At 39.6% G+C, this 14,473-nt stretch overlaps 1 protein-coding gene across 15 annotated transcripts in view; it reads right to left on the reverse strand.

The window, feature by feature from the left end:
- The window catches only part of HDAC9 (histone deacetylase 9), a 581,469-nt gene that overhangs the window by 432,186 nt on the left and 134,810 nt on the right, over window positions 1-14,473 (reverse strand). The window lies entirely within an intron of this gene.

Genomic DNA, 14,473 nt, shown 5'->3' on the forward strand with positions numbered 1-14,473 from the left:
TGCTGGTGGAGATGATAATGATGATGATGATTAGGGAAACAATGTTTCTGATGACAACTAACGTTCACAGAGTGATTATTATGTTCCACTACTGTCCTAAAAGCTTTGTCAATATTAACCTCTTCAAACATAAAAATCCATATGGGATAGATTCTACTTACACCTTGAATATATCAGTGAAGAAACCAAAACCCAGACAGGGAAAGTAACTTACCAAGGTCACAAAGGTAAAAAGGGATGATGCCAGGATCTGTACCCAGGTAACCTAGCTCAACTCTAATCTTCTAAATACTGAAAATACTGCTCTTCCACCTTTCTTTATGTATGAACAGTATAACAATTATACAACTGCTTTTCCAAAGCATTACTAATCATCTACATCAGATACAATGTTATAATGTAGCTATAATTCTTGATCAGATAAAATGATTTCTTTGAAGGAATTTTATAATTCTGCCAAACTACAGAGAGTATCAAAAGTAGAACTTACAATCTTTTATTACTCATTTATTTTTTGGTTTTGACTTCAAAATCCTATACTTTACTTTCCTCTTTGTTCTTCTCTTTTTCCCTTTTCTTTAGCTCTGCCTTGGACTGAGAACCCTAGATTTTCTTGGAACTAGCTAGGTAAAATAAAAAAGTTAATTTTTTTGTGTTTTACACCTGATTTTATGCCTGAAAATACTGAAAGTGTAAAAATAAAGGGGTGGTGCTGAAAATATTGTAGAAGTAGAAAATGGGCAGGAGAGGTGGGCAGAGATCAGGACTGAGTACTGAGTACTGCCTAGAGACCTGAAATGTCTTACTTCCTGGGCCTCCCACCTTGAGGCAAAGAAGGGAAACAGTCTGGGGGAAGGATTAAGGTTCTTGCCAGACCTTCCAGGAGTCCAGAGCTTCCTTCAACTCACTTTATCTTAGTAGAGAAGGCTGAGTCTGAATTACTAGCATACAACTTACTCATGAATAAGGGGAAAAAATGGAACTGTATTAACTTACTTAGATTCCACCCCACCCCCGCCCCCTGGTATGTATTTATGTATGTATGTATGTATGTATTTGTTTGTTTGGCGGTACGCGAGTCTCTCACTGTTGTGGCCTCTCCCGTTGCAGAGCACAGACTCCGGACGCGCAGGCTCAGCGGTCATGGCTCACAGGCCCAGCCGCTCCGCGGCATGTGGGATCTTCACAGACCAGGGCACGAACCCGTGTCCCCTGCATCGGCAGGCGGACTCTCAACCACTGCGCCACCAGGGAAGCCCTATTTTAAAATGCCTTTAAAACACCAATTTTGTCTCTGAAAAGCTGTAGGTTAATAAATATATTCCATCTAATACCCAGAAAGGAAAAAATGAGGAATCCCTATGTGCTAACTAGATTGGTATCTGCTGTCACCTTGCTTATAACCCTAGGACAAAAATCACAGAGTCTCAGACTTTAATCTAGACATGACTTTATGATGAAGCCTAACAGATTCAACACTACAGACTGGCTCTCCAGAGGAAATACACCAACTGATTCATCACTTCAAAGATGGAGGAGAAAAGGCACTGTGTTTTCAGCGGGAATATGTGGAGTTGAGACCACACTTCCCAGCTACGCGATTTTCAGCGGGACTTTAGTACTATCTGAGCCTGACTCCTCGTTTGTGAAACATGAAACTCTAATACCTTCCTTACTTCACAGAACTGTGGCCACTGGATTAGATACCTGAGAATAACTGCGAAGATCTGGGTGAACGCAAAAGGGAAGAAAAGGTTTACGGAATTTTTATTATTGCTGCTACTGCTGGTGGCGGGGGTGTTATACTAGGGATGGCAGAGCCAGGACCGGGCCCCGGATCCCCAGATTCCCAGTCCAGTCCTCCTGTTCCTAACACATTGCACCAGCTGGGCCCGAGTTTCTGCAATCAAGATGAAAATGTGCCAACAGCTTGGAAAATCAGCATATGCCATTTAAACATTCTACATGAAACCTAGAATTCCATAAGCTTTTCAGAAAAGACTTTACAGGCGGGCAGATAGCTTTTGTTCCTACATGTCTATGAGAATGGGCTGGATATACAGCTCTTAAATATCTTTCAATGACAACATAAAAAAAGTGAACATTAGAATAGGAATGAGAACTGGGTCCTGGTTTTGCATCTTTCAGCTACTATCAGTCCGCTCATTCATGCAAATAAGCAATGAAGACACCTTTGTAGTGCATGGAGTGAAATAGATGTGCTTTAAATGCCTGCTTCATGCATTAGGTATTTGGCTTTGGATGAATTACTTTATATCTCTAAATCTCAGTTTCTCGTGTTAAAACGGAGATAGGTTTGTTTTTGTTTTGTTTTTTCCTCCATATGCTCCAACAGATTCCATTTTCCTTCTTTCTCTGAGTTCATGGGACCGAATCCTGGGACTGCATCACCCCAGTCCTTTGCTGGTTGGATTTCATCTGGACTCAACCTATTGGTAGGACTGGCTAGTGATCAAAGAATTAAGGAGTTAGAGACCAGGTATCCTATGCTCTCTCTGCTACCGTGCTGCATCACCAGGTGTAGCTTTGTCTCTTCCTGATTTCATCTCCCTCTTGAGGGCTCTGCTGCACAGCTTCAGCTTTCCCAGCACTCCAGCAACATTATTTCCTCTCCTTGCTTCTTTAGCCCTGGCTTCTCACTGTTGCTATTTTCTGGGTGCCTCAACACCCCTAAGCAGTCCCTTCATAAAAATCTACGACCCATATTGTGTAGGTTCTGTTTCCTGCCAAGACTCTGATCAACACAGTCCTTCATATTTTACAAGGTTATTGTAGACTCAAACAAAATAATGTCCAGTAGAAGATAAACCAGTGGTTCTCAACCAGCAAAGATTTTGACACCAAGGGACATTTGGCTATGTCTGGAGAGATTCTGATTGTCAGTATGGGGAGTTGCTGCTGGAATGTAGTGGGCAGAGGCCAGGGATGCTGCTAAACATCCTACAGTGCACAGGATAGGCCCCCACAGCAAAGAATTATCTGGACCCAAACATCAGTATCATCAAGTGTGAAAAACCTTGGGGTAAGCAATCAGTAAATGCAAGTTGTTAATAACTATACTACACTGGGATGATCAAAGGAGATAATAATATCTGTTGGAGATTCTCAAAGAGGATGTAAAAGAGTATGGGAAGACAAGAAATATTATCAGAAATCAGGGAGTGCTATAGGTGGCTTAAAATATTAAATATTTCAATACACTTTATACTTAGAAATTTATTTTAAAACATTCAAAGCAAAGCTAGTCAACTTCTACTGGTTATGAAGATATGCAGAAAGATTCTCAATTTGGGGTAGGATAATATTTGAGGCACTGTTATATCTTTATCAACTGAGGACACACCTTTGTAAAAACTAAGAATCACATATTCTATAAAGTGCAACATAAATTTATTTTCTCAAAATGTACAATATACAACTTTTCTAAGTAAAGGTCCAAATCCATTGGTTTTAGCAAAAGCTTTTGCCTGCATTTCAATTTTGATTTTGAGTCACCAGAGATATTAATATCTAAGTGGTGAAGGCAAAGGTTGGAATGATAGATAACCATCATTTAGTCCTTGCAATGCTTTACAAACTCACTCCTAACATTTCAGAAGCCCACACACCAAAGCTCAGCATGATATATACCCAAGCAGTAGAATTAATGACGTATTGAGCTGACTCAGTTTGCAGTTAAGAGTTAATTCCATGTTTAATGCTCTGGTCTCCCCGAAGGCTGAAGATTTCCATTCCAGTGACTTACTAATGGGAGGAAAATCCTCAAGAGCCCAGAAAGAGATCACTAACTGGGGAGACATTCTGCTTGCATTTGAATGTATGTCATGCCTAGCTGCACTAATTGCATTTCTATTTTTACCCCACACCCATCACTCTCTACATCTCAATTAATCACAAAAACAGAAGGCAAGCTTTTAGTGCATGTATTCCCATCTGAATGCATTTGTTGGCTGAGATGAAAACACTGCATGAAAAATTGATTATAATTATTTAAATGAAAACAATGGTAAAGAGAGAACCAAAACCTTTTTCTCTTTTCACTTAAAAAAAAAGTGAAAGAAGGAAAGAGAAAACATGTGAAGAATGCCTTATGAGTTAAATATATTTGAATCTTTCTTCTCATACTGATCTCCATGGTGCAGAGTGAACTTAGGTGTCAGTGGGTATGAAAATAAACAATGGGAAAGAAATAGAAAAGTTAGGTAGGAGAAGCACAAGTTAAAAAATTAGGATTCTAAGGCACAGTAAGTGACAAGGCCCAGACTTGTCATTTCACTAAGAGATTGGTGTGTTGAGCATGTATTTGAGTGTGGAGGTGTCATTTTTGCACATGTACACACATACGAACATGAAAACTATCTTTTGCAGGAGCAAATGGGTCTCTGACACAAACAGACTAGACTCAGCTTTCAATGCTAAGTTTTTCATGTACTAACACCCAGCAAATCTGGGTGAGTTTTCTGATCTCCATGAATCATTCTGTCATCTACGGTAGATGATATATATGGATACATCACGGTGGTAGATTAAAGGGGTGGAATGAAGTTCCTAGCTCAACTGGCCATCACAAAAAAGTTGTTCAATAGAGAGATGTTGAATAAATGAATGTTTAATTGTGTCCACATATAAGACTATGAAACATATTAAAATAAAACAAAATGAATAAAATTAAAACGTAGGCAGAGGGATAGAAGACTAAAAGTGGTTTACTTTTGCTTAGGGCAATAGTATCTATAACAACAACAAAAATAATGATGGTCCTTTTCTGATCTTTCACTTAGTGTATTTAAAATACTTTATGGTTAATAACTGACTTTCCATACTTTCCACACTTTTTTTTTTTTTTTTTGTGGTACACGGGCCTCTCACTGTTGTGGCCTCTCCCATTGCGGAGCACAGGCTCCGGATGCGCAGGCTCAGCGGCCATGGCTCATGGGCCCAGCCGCTCCGCGGCATGTGGGATCTTCCCGGACCGGGGCACGAACCCGTGTCCCTTGCATCGGCAGGCGGACTCTCAACCACTGCGCCACCAGGGAAGCCCTTTCCACACTTTTTTTTTACTTGCCTGTTATAATTTCTACTCTATTTACTCTACGTCTTAAATACATCACCTTTTACTATGAATGATTACCTACTTTGTGCATTTTGTTTCTGTTCTTTTTTTTTTTTTTTTTTTTGTGGTACGCGGGCCTCTCACTGCTGCAGCCTCTCCCATTGCGGAGCACAGGCTCCGTATGCATAGGCCCAGCGGCCACGGCTCACGGGCCCAGCCGCTCCGCGGCACGCGGTATCCTCCCGGACCAGGGCACGAACCCGTGTCCCCTGCATCGGCAGGCGGGCCCTCAACCACTGCGCCACCAGGGAAGCCCCTGTTTCTGTTCATTTTTAATCTTAACTTATGAATGTTCTTTACATCAGTAATTTAGACAAAAATTCAATAACTACGTATCATGGTATAAAGAAGTTCTTCATTCTCATTGGATATGATCATAAGGAGAAAAGAAAGATGTTTCCATTGAGTAATGATTAATGATATTATTAATTAAGATCATTAATGATCTATCAAGATTAAGTACTAGATTAAGAAATGTATTTTAATATTAATGAATATTTAAGATACTCAACAATTCCACCTCCATGTTTAGCACTACAATCATCGGTGAAGGTCAAGCTTCCATAGCCAGTGTCAGATCCCTTCTCTGGCATTGTCTATTCTTTTCTACTGGACTAGATATCAGCTTATCAACCTAGCCTCCCTCTCTCCTGGATTTCTCCTGCTATTTCCAACCCACAGGGCTACCTTGGAGCTGCCATATTCTGACACTCTGTCACTTAGAACCAAGCAGGTATAACCTATGACCCATTCACTCTATTTTGAATGTCCTTTCTGAATATTAGGTTTCCTGGAGTAGTTCCTGCCCAAATCACTTTTACACTAACACTGTAGTATTCCCTGTCATGTGTGAAACTGTTCAATCAAATGATCATTACAATTATGAAAAGACACTTTGGGAACACAAGTAAATTTTCTTATCTAGTTGATCTAAAGATATAGTGAGGGAGACCTTCAAGATGGCGGAGGAGTAAGACGTGGAGATCACCTTCCTCCCCACAAATGCATCAGAAATACATATACACGTGGAACAACTCATATAGAACACCTATTGAATACTGGCAGAAGACCTCAGACTTCCCAAAAGGCAAGAAACTCCCCACGTACCTGGGTAGGGCAAAAGAAAAAAAGAAAAAACAGACACAAAAGAATAGGGATGGGACCTGCACCTCTGGGAGGGAGCTGTGAAGGAGGAAAGGGTTCCACACACTAGGAAGCCCCTTTGCGGGCGGAGACTGTGGGTGGCGGAAGGGGGGAAGCTTCGGAGCCGCGGAGGAGGGCACAGCAACGGGTGCGGAGGGCAAAGCGGAGAGATTTCCGCACAGAGGATCGGTGCCGACCAGCACTCACCAGCCCGAGAGGCTTCTCTGCTCACCTGCCGGGGCGGGCGGGGATTGGGAGCTGAGGCTCGGGCTTCGGAGGGCGGATCCCAGGGAGAGGACTGGGTTTGGCTGCGTGAACACAGCCTGAAGGGGCTAGTGCGCCACAGCTAGCGGGAGGGAATCCGGGAAAAAGTCTAGACCTGCCTAAGAGGCAAGATACCATTGTTTCGGAGTGTGCAAGGAGAGGGGATTCAGAGCACCACCTAAACGAGCTCCAGAGACGGGCACGAGCCGCGGCTATCAGCGCGCACCCCAGAGACGGGCATGAGACGCTGAAGCTGCTGCTGCGGACACCAAGAAGCCTGTGTGCAAGCACAGGTCACTATCCCCACCACCTCTCCTGGGAGCCTGTGCAGCCCGCCACTGCCAGGGTCCCGTGATCCAGGGACAACTTCCCCGGGAGAACGCACGGCGCGCCTCAGGCTGGTGCAACGTCTGCCGCAGGCCCACCCCACATCCGTACCCCTCCCTCCCCCCGGACTGAGTGACCAGAGCCCCCGAATCAGCTGCTCCTTTAACCCCGTCCTGTCTGAGCGAAGAACAGACGCCCTCAGGCGACCTACACGCAGAGGCGGGTCCAAATCCAAAGCTGAGCCCTGGGAGCTGTGCGAACGAAGAAGAGAAAGGGAAATCCCAGCAGCCTCAGGAGCAGTGGATTAAATCTCCACCATCAACTTGATGTACCTGCATCTGTGGAATACCTGAATAGACAACGAATCATCCCAAATTGAGGAGGAGGACTTTGGAAGCAAAGATATATATTTTTTTGTTTTCCTTTTTCTCTTTCTGTGAGTGTATATGTGTATGCTTCTGTGTGTGATTTTGTCTGTATAGCTTTGCTTTTGCCATTTGTCCTAGGATTCTGTCTGTCCGTTTTTGTTTTGTTTTGTTTTGTTTTGACTATAGTTTTTAGCACTTGTTATCATTGGTGGATTTGGTTTTTGGTTTGGTTGATCTCTTCTTTTTTTAATTACTTTTAAATTATTTTTATTTTTAATAATTTTATTTTAATAACTTTATTTTATTTTTTTTAAATTTCTTTCTTTCTTTCTTTCTGTCTTTTCTTCTGGGTCGTGTGGCTGACAGGGTCTTGGTGCTCTGGCCGGGTGTCAGGTCTATGCCTCTGATGTGGGAGAGCAGAGTTCAGTACATTGGTCCACCAGAGACCTCTCGGCTCCATGTAACATCAAACGGAGAAAGCTCTCCCAGAGATCTCCATCTCAAAGGTAAGACTCAGCTACACTCAACAACCAGCAAGCTCCAGTGCTGGACACCCTGTGCCAAATAACTAGCAAGACAGGAACACAACCCCACCTTTTAGCAGAGAGGATTAAAATCATAGTAAGGTCACACAACCCCAAAACACACCACCGGACAGGAACCTGCCCACCAGAAAGACAAGATCCAGCCTCATCCACCAGAACACAGGCACTAGTCCCCTCCACTAGGAAGCCTACACAACCCACTGAACCAACCTTAGCCACTGGGGGCAGACACCAAAAACAACAGGGACTACAAACCTGCAGCCCGCGAAAAGGAGACCCCAAACAGAGTAAGTTAAGCAAAATGAGAAGACAGAGAAACACACAGCAGATGAAGGTGCAAGGTAAAAACCCACCAGACCAAACAAATGAAGAGGAAATAGGCAGTCTACCTGAAAAATAATTCAGAGTAATGATAGTAAAGATGATCCAAAATCTTGGAGATAGAATGGAGAAAATACAAGAAACATTTAACAAGGACCTAGAAGAACTAAAGAGAAAACAAATGATGAACAACACAATAAATGAAATGAAAAAATCTCTAGAAGGAATCAATAGCAGAATAACTGAGGCAGAAGAATGGACAAATGACCTGGAAGATAAAATAGTGGAAATAACTACTGCAGTGCAGAATAAAGAAAAAAGAATGAAAAGAATTGAGGACAGTCTCAGAGACCTCTGGGACAACATTAAACACACGAACATTTGAATTATAGGGGTCCCAGAAGAAGAAGAGAAAAGGAAAGGGACTGAGAAGATATTTGAAGACATTATAGTTGAAAACTTCCCTAATACGGGAAAGGAAATAGTCAATTAAGTCCAGGAAGTGCAGAGAGTCCCATACAGGATAAATCCAATGAGAAACACCCCAAGACACATATTAATCAAACTAACAAAAATTAAATACAAAGAAAAAATATTAAAAGCAGCAAGGGAAAAACAACAAATAACATACAAGGGAATCCCCATAAAGTTAACAGCTGATCTTTCAGCAGAAACTCTGCAAGCCAGAAGGGAGTGGCAAGACATATTTAAAGTGATGAAGGAGAAAAACATACAACCAAGATTACTCTACCCAGCAAGGATCTCATTCGAATTCAACCGAGTTATTAAAACCTTTACAGACAAGCAAAAGCTAAGAGAAATTCAGCACCACCAAACCAGCTTTACAAATCCTAAAGGAACTTCTCTAGGGAGGAAACACAAGAGAAGGAAAAGATCCACAATAACAAACCCAAAACAATTAAGAAAATGGTAATAGGAGCATACATATCAATAATTACCTTAAATATAAATGGATTAAATGCTCCAACCAAAAGACATAGAACGGCTAAATAGATACAGAAACAAGACCTATATATATGCTGTCTACAAGAGACCCACTTCAGACCTAGGGACACATCCAGACTGAAGGGATGTGTGAAGGGATGGAAAAAGATATTCCATGCAAGTGGAAATCAAAAGAAAGCTGGAGTAGCAATTCTCATATCAGACAAATAGACTTTAAAATAAAGACTATTACAATAGACAAAGAAGGACACTACATAATGATCAAGGGATCAATCCAAGTAGAAGATATAACAATTGTAAATATTTATGAAGCCAACATAGGAGCACCTCAATATGTAAGGCAGATGCTAACAGACATAAAATGGGCAATCGACAGTAACACAATCATAGTAGGGGACTTACCCCACTTTCACCAATGGACAGGTCATCCAAAATGAAAATAAATAAGGAAACACAAGCTTTAAATGATACATTAAACAAGATGGACTTAAGTGATATATATAGGACCTCGCATCCAAAAACAACAGAATACACTTTCTTCTCAAGTGCTCATGGAACATTCTCCAGGATAGATCATATCTTGGGGCACAAATCAAGCCTCAGTAAATTTAAGAAAATTGAAATTGTATCAAGTATCTTTTCTGACCACAATGCTATGAGACTAGACATCAATTACAGGAAAAAAAATCTGTAAAAAATACAAACACATGGAAGCTAAACAATACACTACTGAACAACCAAGAGATCACTTCAGAAATCAAAAAATACCTAGAAACAAATGATAATGAAAACACGATGACCCAAAACCTATGGGATGCAGCAAAAGCAGTTCTAAGAGGGAAGTTTAGAGTAATACAATCCTACCTCAGGAAACAAGAAACATCTCAAATCAACAACCTAACCTTACACCTAAAGCAATTAGAGAAAGAAGAACAAAAAAACCCTAAGTTAGCAGAAGGAAAGAAATCATAAAGATCAGATCAGAAATAAATGAAAAAGAAATGAAGGAAATAATAGCAAAGATCAATAAAACTAAAAGCTGGTTCTTTGAGAAGACAAACAAATTGATAAACCATTAGCCAGACCCATGAAGAAAATAAGGGAGAAGACTCAAATCAATAGAATTAGAAATGAAAAAGGAGAAGTAACAACTGACACTGCAGAAATACAAAGGACCATGAGAGAATACTACAAGCAACTTTTTGCCAATAAAATGGACAAATTCTTAGAAAAGCACAACATTCGAAGACTCAACCAGGAAGAAATAGAAAATATAAACAGACCAGTCACAAGCACTGAAATTGAGACTGTGATTAAAAATCTTCCAACAAACAAAAGCCCAGGACCAGATGGCTTCACAGGCAAATTCTATCAAACACTTAGAGAAGAGCTAACAACTATCCTTCACAAACTCTTCCAAAATACAGCAGAGGGAAGAACACTCCCAAACTCATTCTATGAGGCCACCATCACCCTGATACCAAAGCCAGACAAAGATGTCACAAAGAAAGAAAACTACAGGCCAATATCACTGATGAATATAGATGCAAAAATTCTCAACAAAATACTAGCAAACACAATCCAACAGCACATTAAAAGGATCATACACCATGATCAAGTGGGATTTACCCCAGGAATGCAAGGCTTCTTCAATATATGCAAATGAATCAATGTGATACACCATATTAACAAACTGAAGGATAAAAACCATATGATCAACTCAATAGATGCAGAGAAAGCTTTCGACAAAATTCAACACCCATTTATGATAAAAACTCTCCAGAAAGTAGGCATAGAGAGAACTTACCTCAACATAATAAAGGCCATATATGACAAACACACAGCCAGCATCGTTCTCAATGGTGAAAAACTGAAACCATTTCCACTAAGATCAGGAATAAGACAAGGTTGCCCACTCTCACCACTGTTATTCAACATAGTTGTGGACATTTTAGCCACAGCAATCAGAGAAGAAAAAGAAATAAAAGGAACTCAAATCAGAAAAGAAGAAGTAAAGCTGTCACGGTTTGCAGATGACATGATACTACACACAGAGAATCCTAAAGATGCTACCAATAAATTTGGTAATCAATGAATTTGGTAAAGTAGCAGGATACAAAATTAATGCACAGAAAACTCTTGCATTCCGATACACTAATGATGAAAAATCTGAAAGAGAAATTAAGGAAACACTCACATTTCCCACTGCAACAAAAAGAATAAGATACCTAGGAATAAACCTACCTAAGGAGACAAAAGATCTGTATGCAGAAAGCTATAAGACACTGATGAAAGAAATTAAAGATGATACAAACAGATGGAGAGATATACCATGTTCTTGGATTGGAAGAATCAACATTGTGAAAATGACTATATTACCCGAAGCAATCTACAGATTCAATGCAATCCCTATCAAACAACCAATGGCATTTTTCACAGAACTAGTACAAAAATTTCACCATTTGTATGGAAACACAAAAGACCCCAAATAGCCAAAGCAATCTTGAGAAAGAAAAACGGAACTGCAGGAATCAGGCTCCCTGACTTCAGACTATACTACAAAGATACAGAAATCAAGACAGTATGGTACTGGCACAAAAATAGAAATATAGATCAATGTAACGGAATAGAAAGCCCAGAGATAAACCCACGCACATATGGTCACCTTATCTTTGATAAAGGAGGCAAGAATATACAGTGGAGAAAAGACAGCCTCTTCAAAAAGTGGTGCTAGGAAAACTGGACAACTACATGTAAAAGAATGAAATTAGAACACTCCCTAACACCACACACAAAAATAAACTCAAAATGGATTAAAGACCTAAATGTAAGGCCAGACACTGTAAAACTCTTAGAGGAATACATAGACAGAACACTCTATGACATAAATCACAGCAAGATCCTTTTTAACCCACCTCCTCGAGAAATGGAAATAAAAACAAAAATAAACAAATGGGACCTAATGAAACTTCAAAGCTTCTGCAGAACAAAGGAAACCATAAACAAGAGAAAAAGAAAGACCACCCTCAGAATGGGAGAAAAGATTTGGAAATGAAGCAACTGACAAACGATTAATCTCCAAAATTTACAAGCAGCTCATGCAGCTCAATATCAGAAAAACAACCCAATCCAAAAATGGGCAGAAAACCTAAAGAGACATTTCTCCAAAGAAGATATACAGACTGCCAACAAACACATGAAAGGAAGCTCAACATAACTGATCATTAGAGAAATGCAAATCAAAAGTACAATGAGGTATCACCTCACACCAGTCAGAACGGCCATCATCAAAAAATCTACAAAAAATAAATGCTGGAGAGGGTGTGGAGAAAAGGGAACCCTCTTGCACTGTTGGTGGGAATGTAAATTGATACAGCCACTAAGGAGAACAGTATGGAGGTTCCTTAAGAAACTAAAAATAGAACTACCATATGACCCAGCAATCCCACTACTGGGCATATACCCTGAGAAAACCATAATTCAAAAAGAGTCATGTACCACAATGTTCACTGCAGCTCTATTTACAATAGCCAGGACATGGAAGCAACCTAAGTGTCCATTGACAGATGAATAGATAAAAAAGATGTGGCACATATATACAATGGAATATTACTCAGCCATAAAAAGAAACGAAATTGAGTAATCTGTAGTAAGGTGGATGGACCTAGAGTCTGTCATACAGAGTGAAGTAAGTCAGAAAGAGAAAAATAAATACCATATGCTAACACATATATATGGAATCTAAAAAAAAAGTTCTGAAGAACCTAGGGGCAGGACAGGAATAAAGACGCAGACATAGAGAATGGACTTGAGGACATAGGGAGGGGGAAGGGTAAGCTGGGACAAAGTGAGAGTGCATGGACTTCTATATATTACCAAACGTAGAAGAGAAAGCTAGTGGGAAGCAGCCGCATGGCACAGGGAGGTCAGCTCGGTGTTTTGTGACCACCTAGAGGGGTGGGATAGGGAGGGTGGGAGGGAGAGGCAAGAGGGAGGCGAAATGGGGATATATGTATATGTATAGCTGATTAACTTAGTTATAAAGCAGAAACTAACACACCATTGTAAAGCAGTTATACTCCAATAAAGATGTTAAAAAATAATAAAAATAAAGATGTAGCTTACTGTAATTTAAAAATCTCATAACTAGACAAAGGCCATTTATTTTCAAATTAGCATTCAGAAAAATATAGTAAATCTAATACAACTTATGCTTTTTTGGGGGCTTGGATAATATGAATCTTCAATGTTATGAGTCAGATTTTATACATTTTGATATTGAGAAGCAAAATTTCTAGTCTACCTCTTTCTAATTACAATCATTTAATGATATGTAATTCATGTAAAACAGTTTTTAGAAACCATTTATTGGGAAATTTTAGCTTCTAATAGCTAGCCACATTTATGGTAATATATAAATGCAATTTCCTGTATGAATTATAATACTCTTTTTTTAGTTTCAGAAATATTAATGTAGACAACCATCCATCTTCTTATTTAGAACACGCTAATTATGTCTATTTGTTCAAAGGGAATTCTTCTTCTTCAAAAAGCACATTGGTAAACGTTACATAATTTATAGTGTGATCTTCTGAGAAGTGTTTTGTAATTACATTTATTGCTTTCTTCTGATTATGTGAATCCTGCATATTTGAAATTTTTGGAAACAGGACAAACTGAGTATGTACCCTACTCATGTATCCTTTGTGTTGTATCTATAAAAGTATTTGAAAATGAGAATCATATTACATTTATAATAATATCCTGTTTGTTCACTTAATAAGGTACTATGTAATTATCCCAGTAATTATCTATGCCTTGAAATGATTACAGTTATTCTATTTTTCATTTAAAAATCTATCTTGAATCTTTTCCCAAGCAATTATATATTCTTTTAAAAATGCATTATGTGGATATACCATATATTATTCAGCTACATTTACATGTGAATATGTAATATTTTATTTAAGCATTTGAAAACATTTGGGCATTTAGGTGATCTACAATGCTTTGCTTTCAAAGCACAGTAGCACACATCACTGGGAATCTACATGTCCATTTGTATTTCCTTCCATCAATGTAAACAGAAATTTAATTCATATGATAACAACAATGACAACAACTTTCTTGTGAAAATAAAATCAGTGGGTATAAAGGGCAGAGAGTATTACGGAGTCCTGGGAAGTAGCTCAGAGGAGTATGGGAAAACAAAATGGAGGTCCTGGTTAACAGAAGCTTGGTTTAGAATGGAAGGGTTGCTAGCTCTGGGTTGGCATTCGCCCTTAGCATCTGTGGATGCTTCATCTCGTGAGCCAGAGCAGGCACCTCTAAAGCTCAAAAACCTATGACAGGGCACTGAGTTTCCTCAGCCCAACAGCAGGACTCTATGCTGAATCCTGCTTCCT

The sequence above is a fragment of the Pseudorca crassidens genome, chromosome 8 (genome assembly GCF_039906515.1).
Source record: "Pseudorca crassidens isolate mPseCra1 chromosome 8, mPseCra1.hap1, whole genome shotgun sequence".
NCBI classification, from domain to species: domain Eukaryota; kingdom Metazoa; phylum Chordata; class Mammalia; order Artiodactyla; family Delphinidae; genus Pseudorca; species Pseudorca crassidens.